Source organism: Sus scrofa, chromosome 11, assembly GCF_000003025.6.
Source record: "Sus scrofa isolate TJ Tabasco breed Duroc chromosome 11, Sscrofa11.1, whole genome shotgun sequence".
In the NCBI taxonomy this organism is placed as follows: domain Eukaryota; kingdom Metazoa; phylum Chordata; class Mammalia; order Artiodactyla; family Suidae; genus Sus; species Sus scrofa.
In genome coordinates this window covers 9,335,997-9,349,249 of record NC_010453.5, presented here as the reverse complement: position 1 = coordinate 9,349,249, position 13,253 = coordinate 9,335,997, and the positions used below count along the sequence as shown (strand labels likewise).

At 43.3% G+C, this 13,253-nt stretch overlaps 1 long non-coding RNA gene across 3 annotated transcripts in view; it reads right to left on the bottom strand.

Annotated features, from left to right (window-relative positions):
- The window catches only part of LOC102159278, a 130,641-nt gene that overhangs the window by 26,146 nt on the left and 91,242 nt on the right, over positions 1–13,253 (bottom strand). For all 3 annotated transcript variants that reach the window (XR_002336653.1, XR_002336651.1, XR_002336652.1), the window contains exon 2: positions 3,006–3,179. This is a non-coding gene — a long non-coding RNA (uncharacterized LOC102159278). The remainder of the gene's footprint in view (positions 1–3,005; positions 3,180–13,253) is intronic.

The window sequence follows — 13,253 nt, the reverse complement described above, 5'->3', positions numbered from 1 at the left end:
GACCCATAATTTGGTCAGAGCAAAGGTTGCCCTTTAAAAAACATGGGGACAGATTCCACTTGGGGACCAGCTTTCTGGGATCACGCCCATAGGATGTGAAAGATAAATAAACCGGCAGTGTTCCAAGGCCACCAATCACAGAGGTCCCTAAACATTCTGCAGATCTGAGGTTCTCCCCTGGTGTTTCACTGAGCTTCAGTTTGTTGTGGTCAAGTGCAGCATATCTGTGGGGGCAGAAGGGGCCAATACAACAGTGTGTTCTGGGATCTACTCATAAAGGTGGAATCTACACCTTAGAGAAGGAGTTTCTCAAGGTATTACATTATCTTGAGAATATGAGAATGCAGCCACACATATACATATATGCATAATACGTATAGAATACATATACGTGTATGTAAAAATTTATATAATACCAATACACATAAATATACATATTGTAAACAGCTATACACTATGTGTGCATCTTTTTTTTTTTTTTGGTCTTTTGACTTTTTAGGGCTGCACCCGCGGCATGTGGAGGTTCCCAGCCTCCGCCACAGCCACGCCAGATCTGAGCCACATCTGCAATCTACACCGCAGCTCATGGCAACGCCAGATCCTTAACCCACTGAGCGAGGCCAGGGATCAAACCTGCAACCTCATGGTTCCTAGTTGGATTCGTTTCCGCTGCGCCAGACGGGAACTCCCATCTTTTATGTATGTAGTTAAACGTGAATATTTGAGTTTACCTAAGGTTAAGGTTTGTCCTTCCCTGGAGAGAACAAAAACCTTTCCCCTGAATGAGAATGCACACAGCCCAGGCCCCAAACCTGCAGGTGTCAACCATCCAGTCTTTATGTGCTGAGACAGCTCCTCCCTCACTCCCAGCAACACCTGCAGGATGAGACTGCGGTCCACCCTGCCTGGCCACTGGCATAGACTCCACCCCACACAGCCGTCAGGACACTAGTAAGTGCAACAGGGATCTCTGAACACCAACCAGGGTGACAGGGAGAAGCCCACCATCTTCATCCTCAGAGTGTGCCACCCCAACCCTGCCATTCCCCCTCCAGAACTGGAAAGATAAAAGGCTTAAGTAAAACTCACCATATTCAGTAGCATGCTGTACATTATCATGAAAGCACAGGAGAAAAGCCAACATGTCAAGGTCCTTACTTTTAAGCCTGAAGCCAATCGTGTTCTAAAAAAGGAGCCTTACTCCCCAGACTGCTTGTCATTTTTTAGTGCTTGTATTAACATTAGACCTGACTGCTGGGAAGCGACGTGTTTATATGCCAGGCTAATTGGCATTTGGCATTGCTTCACTCTGCTGCTGGCCATGGAATGATGCAGCTAATTATTTCTGATCCGTCAAGTACTCATTGTCGGGGAGGCCAGGGGTCCAACAGCACTCACTGCTCACCCGGCCTGACTGGAGGAGAAAGGAAAGAACCTTTTCATACACACACACACCCCCGCCCCAGTACTGCTGAGATGCTCAGAAATGATGCTGGAGCAGACACTCCCCTCTGCAAGGGAAGTCAAGGGGTAAACATCCACAATGACCTTGGGTTCACTCAGCACCCCTCGGAAGGAAACGTCATGGCAACACTTATAAATTCTCTTCCCTCCACAGGAACTGCCTTCGGGTACTAATAATTTATGCATCGTTCTCCGTGCAGACATACACTTAAATACACTGTAAGTGGGAAACAGAACAGGAGAAACAGTCCCATTCCACCCTGCTCCCCCATCATCCAGAATCCTGGCTTCTTGTCTTATTTGCTGTTCCTCATAAGAAATTACTCAGGAGGAAGAGTGAATTTCAAGACTCTCCCTTGGGGTGGTTTTAGTACATTTTTAATTTGATGAAGCGGCGAGTAATGCAGGGGAGAGCTCAGTGGTTTCACTCACTCACTCACTTTATTTGATTCATAACAACATCTAGCATTTACACAACTCATGATGCTCTGAAATCTTTCATGAGCTCTCAGTTGCTATCATCTCTCAACAGTCACCTTGCTTTATAAACGAGCAAATATCATCAAAGACAGGAAGTGAGTAATTTAAAGGGCTAGAGTGAGTCAGGAACAGATTTGGGAATGGGATTTAGAACTCCTGGGCCGCCTTCCGTGCAGACGTGGAAGGAGGATCAGTGTAGTACCCAGGCGGGGAGATTGTGCGCGTGTGGCTCTTCGGGATTCCTATGACCAGGACAACGACTCCTCAGCAACACTGTGGGGTTTTGCCTTTCATAGTCCCATGGGCATCGTACATTCATTTATTCAGCCGACATGAGCTGGGCACCTCCTCTGCCCCAAGTACGGTGTTTGGCGCTAAGGATGAACTGCGCTGAAGAGGCAGATGCGAGTTACGCGACAACACAGTGCAGGGACCTCAGGGAAGCGCTGCACTTGCAGTCTGCTCACAGTTATGGGAACACAGACTGGGAGCCCCCCCCATTCCCCTTGTGGGGGGAGCGAGTGGCCTGTGAAGATTCTCCAAGGGACAGACAGTTGAGCTTGCCCCAAAAGGCAGAAAAACAAGGCAGGCAAAGGGAAGAACTCAAGCGAAGGCAGAGGGGGAGTGAGAACTTGGGGCCCCGGCATGCTGTGCAGGAAGGGCTACTGCACATCCAGGCCTGGCTGGGCGTTAGGGACATAAGACAGCCTCCTGGCAGGTGGGTGGTCAGGAGCGAGAGTGGATGGAGACAGGCACTGAGGAGCCTGGGGAAGAGAGTCATAACTGAGAGGGCTGGGGAAAGGGGCAGAAGTGAGGAAGGGACAGCAAAAACAGGTTCCTCTCTCAAGAAGTCTGACTGCAAGAGGGATGGAGATTTTGCTGCCTCGGGGCCTCCATCCTGACTCTTTAACAAAGTAAAAAGGGAAGAACATCAGCAGCCTTCATCAATTCTCATTACCAAAATAGAACCTATATTTTTTAAAATATAGTCCATGGGGAAAGTTACCAGTTTCTACTTCCCAAGAAAATCTGTTTTAGAGGATGAACTGACGATGACTTACCTATTCAAAGAGGTGAATTTCACTCTGTTATGAACTCTTGAGGAGGCAAGCCAAGTATGTCCCTTTGCTCACAGTTGCCAGAGCAGGCTGGACATACGATGCATCCAGAAGAAGGAAGGACGAGGTCTGCACTACGTATCCTCACCAGAATGCACTTTGAGGACTCTCGGTACCCTGGGGAGAAAAAAAAAATGAAGTGAAAGAAGTGATGGTGCAGGTACTAACTTACAGCATAAGCTAGAGGAGCTCCCCCCAGACCACTGAGGGAGGGCAAGGGCAGCAGCTCAAGACCAGCGCCCCTTCCTGACAGCTGCCATTCAGCGGCCCAATCATATGAGCTTCTTGTTTCTTTAGAGCAGGGACAAGGGAGCAGGAAGCTTTCACTCATGTTTAGAACTTTGCTTTGGGGCCACCTGGCTCTGGTCTGGTCCAGAGCCTCCAACCATCACCCTCATTTCTTGTTTCACCTATTTATTTAAACAGATGTAAAACCAGCCTATGTATTTCTTTTCTTTTTTTTTTTTTTGCATTTATTTTCTTTTTAAATTAGTTGAAAAATATGTGCAAACCGCAGAGAAAAAAAATATATAATCCTACCACTTAAGAAACAACTATATAAAATAAAAAGTGAAAAATCTCCCCAGACGTCAAACCCCACAGAGAAAATTCCTAAAATAATTTATCGTTCATCCACCCCAATTTTGTCTTAGAAGATACATATCTTTTCTAACAAACACAAAAAAGGAATCCGACTATAAACTAAATTCCAAGTTTCTCTATTTAATATACCTGGACATCCTTCCAGAAAATGCTGTAGACCCCCCTCTTTCTGGATGACTGCATGATACCCCATAAAATGGATATAATTATGTATCCAACCTTGTAAGATAAAATAATTATGTATCCAACCTTGTAAGATAAATACTAGGGATGTAATGTACAACACGGTAAATGTAATCACCACCGCTGTGCGTTACATATGAAAGTTGTTAAGAGAGTCAATCCTGAGTTCTTACATTAAGAAAAAAACCTTTCTATTCCTTTTTGTACCTATATGAGTATGAGATTATGAATGTTTGCTAAACTTACTGGGATAATTACTTCATGATGTATGTAAATCATTATGCTGTATACTCTAAACTTATACAGGGCAGTAGGTCAATTGCATCTCAATAAAACTGGAAGGGAGAAATAATGCAATCAACCATTAAGTTAATGATGCCTATCCACCTGCATTTGTTTCGGTGGTTTGCTGTTACCTCCAATGCCGCAATGACCATCCTTGCAGATGAGTTTCTATCATACCAATAATAACAAAGTGAAATGCAAAAACATCGGCATCCAAATCCAAGGTCAGTTCTGCCTCCTCAACCACTTGACCATCATCAGCATTAGACATGGATGGACATTTTACTTTTTTTCTTTTTATGGCCTTGGGTATGGCATATGTTAGTTCCTAGGCCAGGGGTCAAATTGGAGCTGCAGCTGCCAGACTACTCCACAGCCACAGCAACGCAGAATCGGAGCCACATCTGCAACCATGCCACAGCTTGCGGCAATGCTGGATCCTTAATGCACTGAGCAAGGCCAGGGACTGAACCTACAGCCTCACAGAGACAGCATCAGGTTCTTAACCCACTAAGCCGCAACAGGAACTCTATATTCTACTTCTTAAAACACTTTCTCGTCTTTCTTCTGTGACAGCACATCCTTGTTCTCCTTGATTCCCTCAATCATTACCTCTCAGTTTCTATTCAATCATTTATTCACTCTCCCATGGTACCAGGCACTCTTCTCGGCACTGCGAACACAGCAGCAAATCAGCATCGTGTCATGGAGTTGACCATTACGGAGATAAGTTGGTCAAGGAGCATGTGATACAACGTAGGCAGTAATAAGGGCTACAAAAGGAACTAAAGCAGGTTATGGGGAAAGAGAGCATTAGGGTGCTCTTTTGGATAGGGTGGTCAGGAAGGCCCCGGGGTGGTGACATTTAAGTAGGGAGTGGACAGATCAGTGCATGGAGCCCTGAGGCTTTCTGGGGAAGTGCAGTGCAGGTAGCGAGCAAGTGCAGAGGCCTGGAGGGGAGCCTGCCTGCATGTCCAGAGCAAGAAGGCTGCTGCAGTGGGAGCTCAGTGAGGAGGGTGGAAACACGGTATCCTCTCAGATGGACCCTAGATTGTAGGCATGAGCCTCGTTAATGGCTTATCATAGGGCATGGGAAAGAGCGGTGGCAATCGCAGATCCTGCTGAGAGTTGGGGGTGTGAGGTAAAAGAGAAAGAGGAGTTCTTTGGGTCCTATGCCAACCCTGCTTCTTCTGCCCACTCTCGGGATGGGGAAGGGCCCTGGGCCTCTCCTGTTCTCCATCTGTGCATTTTCTAGAGGCGACTTATCTCGAGCTTTACACACTATCTATGTCCCAAGGCCATATCAATATCCAAACGCTTCTCCTTAGCCCCATTCAAATACTGAATACTCTACTTCACATCTAACATGCAAAGACAACGCATGAAAAATCACCAGCTCTCACCCTGCTTTGTAAGCCCCTCACCCATCTTCCTCAGGAAAGCCCTTCACATATGAGTAAGAATGTAGGACTGAGGAGTCTGCCAGCCCGGGTCCCCCCCAGTCCCCACTCAGCCACATGCTGGCTATCTGAAGGTCTCTGAGACGCAAGGGTAGAGCAGAGGGATAAGAATCACCTACGTGATGGGTTGTGGTGAGGAGTCAATGATTTAATACTCAGAAAAAACTCAGAACATGGTCTAGCACTTGGTAAAGCCCAGGGTCAGTGTTTTCTATTATATTTATGCTATGACCCCCAGCTGCCCACACCCTGAAATCCTAACACACCACTCACTCAAAAATGAACAGGAGGAGTTCCCATCATGGCGCGGTGGAAATGAATCCGACTGGGAACCATAAGGTTGGGGGTTCGATCCCTGGCCTCGCTCAGTGGGTTAAGATCTGGCGTTGCTGTGAGCTGTGGTGCACATCAAAGACGCAGCTCGGATCTGGCGCTGCTGAGGCTGTGGCGGAGGCTGGCAGCTGTAGCTCCAATTAGACCCCTGGCCTGGGAACCTCTGTTGCCATGGGTGTGGCCCTAAGAAGACAAAACACACACACACACACACAAAAGGAACAGGAGTTGGTCTAGGGTCTGGGAGGTGGTTGTGCCTCAAGAGGCTGCACCAGTTATTTAATGAATGTTTAGTGGGTGAGCAAGGGCAAGAGAAAGAGCACTTTATTACTCAAATCAGATAAGAATTTTTTTCCAAATCTTACTGACAAGCTAGGTATACTTGGAAAGTTATTTAACATTCTTAAGTCTCGATAGCCTCATATTTAAAATAGGAGTACTATTACACACCCCTCGGCGTACCATAAACTTTAAATAGAAAATGCATATAAAGGGTCGACTCAGTGCCAGATGATAGCTATTATTACTGAAGACAAGGGATTTGGCTCTTTGAGGCTCAGAATCATCATGTGACATCAAATGAAAGAAGTAATAAATTCCTCTGTAACAGATCTATGCATCATTGGGAAACAAAAATGCAAAAGGCTTTTGTGAAGTCCCACGCTGCTGGGCAAGGGTGCAGCCAGGACCATGGTGGGACCAAAGTGTCCTCTGATTGCAGACACCCTCTCTCAAGGGTCACCTTTGTAATGAACCCAGACCCCAGGGCAGAGCATGTTATCAGCCCATTCCCAACTGTCTGGGCCAGTTCGGGAGCAGAACAAAGCCATTAATGTTTAATGTTTAAACAAAAGCCGTCAGTTATTAATCACCTAAGCACCAGTGATGATTATTAAAACACAGTGGGTGGGGTCTTATTTTTAAAGCTTGATTTTTAATGACTGAAATAGAAATCAGAACTAAAAAAAACCTAGAGTTTTTTTTTCTGTGGGACAGAACCCAGGGGAGGTTTCCTAGCTCACCTAAAAAGCCAGGGCTGCCCTTCTCTTCTCCCTCCGGAGCTTTTCCTCTGCACACCCCGGGCAGAAGAGCATTCACAGGGAGGGGCCTAGACACTCCCCACAGAACATGCCAGGCTGACTTTCCAGGCTCCAGGCCTCCAGATGAGAGACCAGGACTGCTTCCAGTCCCCAGGCCCCAACTCTTAACCCCACAGCCACAGCCTGTGGAAGTTGACCCCAGGTACAGGGTACAGGGCACTTAGAAATAAGTTCATATTTGCATTGCTGATGCTGGTCACTTCTTGGGGGGTTTGGTGAGGTTAGTTGGTTCTCTTACTTACTAGGACAGCTGGACAGGCACCTGTGCACTGGGACCAAGGAGAGGGAGAGGGGACTGTCAGGGGAGGAGGAGGGACTGGCAGGGCCCAGGCGCCACTCTAATGCTCCTTGAAGTTATCAGGGCACAGGTGGGAGCTGGGGCTTCCAGATGACTGTGTGTCAGGGGACGAGGTGGACCAGCTACCTCAGTGGAAGAGGTGAGACAACTACAAGGGGAGGGCAGAGATCCCTTGAATAATAGCAATCAAAAAATATTAAATTCCTAGGAATAAAGTTTCAAAAGACATGTTCTGGGCCCATGTGAAGAAAATAACAGAATCCTACTGAGGGAACACAGGATATCTGAATAAACAGAAAATAAACTATTTTTTAATACATCCTCTACATTGTAAAAAATAACAACTCTCTTGAAGTTAAACTGTAAATTCAATGCAAATCCCAATCAAATTTTATGGATTTTTTTTCTTTGACATAGAAGACAATTAATTTTAAAATATAAGTATTTTATAATACAAAGTAAAAAATAATATAAAAAATATACTTATAGAATATATTATAATATATAAATATATTTTATCTCATATGTAATATAAAATAAAATATTAAATTATTGGATTTTAAAATATAAGTATTAAAAAGTAAAGCATGTACAACAATTAGTACAGAATCCAGAAACAGATTCATATATTAATGAGATTCTGATACATGATAAAGGCAGATGATTCAACAAGATGAGTTGGAAAAACTTAGTCATTTGGAAAAACAGAAATGACAAATCTCTATCTTCAGAGCAGAGCAAATATCTAAATTAAAAATACACATTTTCATTAAAATGCTGAAAGAAAACACAGGCAATTGATCTATATTCTTGATGTACAACTTTTTAGATGGTCACCTGACACTATGTATCAACATTTTAAAGTCTGATTCTATTCATGAGAATTTAGCCCAAGGACATAATGGGTCATATTCACAGAGAAAGATGTATAAGGAACTTCACTAAGGATTATTTATAATGGTGAAAAATGGAAAACACCTTAAATATGAGTTAAATAAATTACAGTATATCCATACTATGAAACTCTAAACAGCCAATTAAAATAGTGATACATAACTACACTGATAATATACAGTCTGGGTCTCCCAAAGAAGCACCGTTCTTGTTTATAGTCCAGTTGGCAGTTCAAGTGCATACCTGTTACTCCAGCCTCACCAATATCCGGGGTTGTCATTTATGTGCCTGCTTTCTAGAGCTGTGTTTTTTTCTGCCTATTCGGCACTATTCTGCCGAATAGGCACATGCTGTCAGCCTCAGCTATGTGTTGTCCTGAGAGGTCCTCCAAATAAGCAGATGAAATAAGTGACAGTCTAGAGCAGGGGACCTGTGCACCTGACCTTTGGACCAGAGTCTCTCACAAGGTCTCTTACATCCCACCAAAATTGCAGGCAACCTGTTGGTGTTTATGCAAAATAACAGACTGAAGACAGGATATTGCATCCATTGCAGAAACTTGTGGCATTTCCATGGTCACTTCTACAGTGGGCCGTGGAAATTAATTGAGCTCAGGTGACTCACACCACTTTTATAATATAAATACTACCTTTATCTCCTGGTCTAGGACAACTTGGGTAAAGAAACAAAAAAGCGAAAATAAAACTCAAAATAGCTTAAAGACTTAAGCCTAAGACAAGACACCATCAAACTCCTGGAAGAGAATATTTAGACAAAACATCCTCTGACATCAACCTTACAAATGCTTTCTCAGGTCAGTCTCCCGAGGCAACAGAAATAAAGGCAAAAACAAACCAATGGGACCTAATCAAACTAACAAGATTTTGCACAGCAAAGGAAACTATAAAAAAGAAGAAGAAGGAGACAGCCTATGGAATGGGAGAAAATAGTTTCAAATGATGCAACGGACAAGGGCTTAATCTCTAAAATATGCAAACAACTTATGCAGCAGCAAAAACAAAAAAACAAAACAAAACAAAAAAACCCCTCAACAACCCAATTGAAAAACGGGCAAAAGATCTGAATAGATATTTCTCCAAAGAAGATGTACAGATGGCCAACAAGCACATGAAACAATGCTCGACATCCGTGATTACTAGAGAAATGCAAATCAAAACTACTATGAGTTACCACCTCACACCAGTCAGAATGGCCATCATTAATAAGTCCACAAATAACAAACGCTGGAAAGGGTGTAGGGAAAAGGGAACCCTCCTACACTGTTGGTGGGAATGTAAATTGGTACAACCACTATGGAAAACAGTATGCAAGTACCTCAGAAAACTAAATATAGAACTACCAAATGACCTGGCAATCCCACTCTTGGGCATATATCCAGACAAAACTTTCCTGGAAAAAGACACAAGCACCCGTACGTTCACTGCAGCACTAGTCACAATAGCCAAGACATGGAAACAACCTAAATGTCTATCAACAGATGAATACATTAAGAAAATGTGGTATACATACACAATGGAATACTACTTAGCCATAAAAAAGAACAAAATAATGCCATTTGCAGCAACATGGATGGAACTAGAGACTCTCATACTAAGTGAAGTAGGTCAGAAAGAGAAAGCCAAATACCCTATGATATCAGCTATATCTGGAATCTAATATAGGACACAAATGAACCTTTCCACAGAAAAGAAACTCATAGACTTGGAAAATAGACTTGTGGTTGCCCAGGGGGAGGGGCGGGAGTGGGGTGGACTGGGAGTCTGGGTTAACAGATGCAAACTACTGCATTTGGAATGGATGGGTGGAATGGATGGGCAATGAGATCTTGCTATATAGCACTGGGAACTATATCTAGTCACTTGTAATGGAGCATGATGGAAGATAATGTGAGAAAAGAATGTGTGTGGGTGTGTGTGAGAGAGAGAGACTGGGTCACTTTGCTGTACAGTAGAAAACTGACAGAACACTGTAAACCAATCATAAGGGAAAAAATAAAAATCATTTTAAAAAAGAAACAAGAAGCAAATAAAAAACAAGAAAATACAAATCCACTCACTCAGAGGTGATCACACTTAACTATGTTCCAAGCTGAATCATCTTTGTGAGTATTCTAGTGTGGTTCTAAATGAGCCTAATTCTTTTCCTGATACTCCCTTCGAATTGCTCCAACGGCTGCCCTCTTCACCTTCCAACACAAGGCAACAGTGGCTCCTGCCTTGTGCTTGCTCTGCCTTGGCAGGGATTTTGGCTCCAGCGCCTGTGTGCAGGTGTGGATGTCACTTCTTATCTCTCCAGAGGGAGTCTTGGGGGTAGTCAGCCTCAGCTGGACCTCAATAAGTGAGTTCAAGACCAAAACCCCAAATTTGCTCCATCTTGAGTTACTGAAGCTGGACAGTGAATTCATTACTGGGTACAACTGGTCTGGTCTCCAGGTCCCAAGGCCTCAAGGGGTATGTGACAATCTCAGAAGTGTAACGGCTTCAGCATTTCATGTAGCAGCTTACGGTTTTCACAGCCTAAACTCAATTAATTTCCACAGCCCACTGTGGAAGTGACCATGGAAATGCCACAAGTTTCTGCAACAGATGCAATATCCTGTCATTGGTCAATTTTTTGCATAAACACCAACACATTGCCTGAAATTTCAGGAGGATGCAAGGGACCTTGTGAAGAGACTCTGGTCCAAAGGTCAGGTGCACAGGTGCCCTGCTCTAGACTGTCACTTGTTTCAGCTGTTCATTTAGAGGATGTTTCAGGATAAACTACACATAGTTGAGGCTGACAGCATGTGCCTAATGGGCAGTTTATATAATAAAATAGTGCCTAATGGGTGTTTATATAATAAAAGTGGTGTAAGTCACTATTCCAAACCTTTGAAGATTAGTTTCCAAACTGTTTTAAAAAAAATGTTGTAGGTCTCAATTACACGTCAATAAAAATTCAAAAATTTTATTTTCTTTTTTCAAGACGCAAAAGCGTCAATTTTAATTTAAAACATTATTGTAGGTGTACTGGGACATTTTCTAAAGAAACTTAAAGTCACAGCAACTTATAAGGAAGTGGTTATCAATTACAAAGGAGGGAAAGATGGTAAGTCACTTCCATTTCACGTGGGCCATGCTATTTCCAGTTAAAGACACTAATTAAAAGAAAAAGATGAGAAAGTTCTGCAAAAGAAAAAACCCAAGGGTAAACCAGAAGTGAATAAAGACATAATTATGGTCTCTGTGGCATCTTACTTCCATGCTCTATTTAACATTCTCCCATTTCTGCATGTAGATAAAGAAAATGAAGGCATGGCATGTGAGAAGGTAAACTGAAGCCACTCTTTTTTTTTTTTTTTTTTCTGCCACCCCCATGGCATATTAAGTTCCCAGACAAGAGATCAAATCAGAGCTGGAACTTCGACCTACGCCACAGGCGCAGCATTGCTGAATCCTTCACCCACTGTGCTGGGCCAGGGATTGAACCAGTGCCTCCACAGAAACAGGCCATATCATTAACCCACTGTGCCACAGAAAGAACTCCCTGAAGTCACTCTGAGTCCAACAACCTCTGGCTCCAACAGAAAGATGGCAGTAACTACTAAAAAAGAAACAACTTGGAAAGACTAGAATGTTAGAGCAAATGAAAAAGGGAACATTAAAGGTTGATGAAAAAGAAACAAAACTGTACTATGAAAATTATTTCTAAAATTCACCTTTTAAAAAATAAGTTGAAAATGGCTTTGGAATTCAATTTTCTTATTTTATTTTTTAATTTTTTTTTTTTTTTAGGGCTGCACCCGAGGCATATGGAGGTTCCCAGGCTAGGGGTCGAATTGGAGCCATAGCCACTGGCCTGTGTCACAGCTACTGCCACAGCAATGCCATATCCAAGCCGCGTCTTCTTTGATCTACACCACAGCTCACGGCAGCACCGGATCCTTAACCCATTGAAGCGAGGCCAGGGACTGAACCCGCACCCTCATGGATACTAGTCAGATTCATTTCTGCTCAGCCACGATGGGAACTCCAATTCAACTTTTCTAAAAAAGAGGTGCATGTTTCCTGACTATATATAGGAAATTCATGATTAAGATTCTAAGAGGCTTGAGTAAAAGAACCACATGACTCCCAGGTAAAGCACACACCCATCACTTGGTGACAGCCTGCCTGGCTACAGAAAAGAAAACCATCTTTTAAAGCTTTAACCATAAAATTGAAGTGAGCTTACAACAGAAAGCATTTCATATGTGTATTCAAATACACATATAACCTGGAAGGGGAATGTAATTTCCTGATAAAATCTTCTGTTTCCCTTCATCTCTGGTATACTAGTATTTTCTGCTATTTTATATATTATCCCCTAAATGCCAAACTTCAATAAAAATTGCAGGCATCCATCATTTTCCCTTCATTATTACATACCTATGAATCTGGATCCTCAGAAACAAATAACTAGAGACAATGTACCCTTTGCTGGCATACAGAATCCCTAACTGAAGGTAAGAACAAAAATTCCAAGGAAATCTGCATCTTCACTTCTTAGGTTATCCTTCTCCTCCCTCCCAGTTCCACCCTTCTCCCCACTCGGCAGACCTACTTCTGCTGTGATAGGTTGTTACAATAATAGTTCCCAATGAGTCATGTCTCCTTGGATATATATCCCTTTGGTTCTCCATTGAAAGGTGGAATCTATTTCTCCACCCCTGGAATCTGGAATGTTCTTGCGACCTGCTCAGACCAGCAGAATGTGGCATTGTAGAAGTTCCAGAGCTTAGACTTTGAGACCCTGGGAGTACTTGCTGTAAATTAGCCCTTTCTAGTCTATTGGAGGAGAAGAGGTCCTGCGAAAGGAAATAAAGCCATTCCAGCCTGCAGTCAGCAGCAACTGCTGACAGTGAGTGAGGCCATCTCAGGCTCTCCAGTCTCACTCTCTTCCAACTTTTTTTTGTTTGTTTTTTATTTTTTTAGGGCCACACCAGTGGCATATGGAAGTTCACAGGCTAGGGGTTGAATCAGAGTTGCAGCTG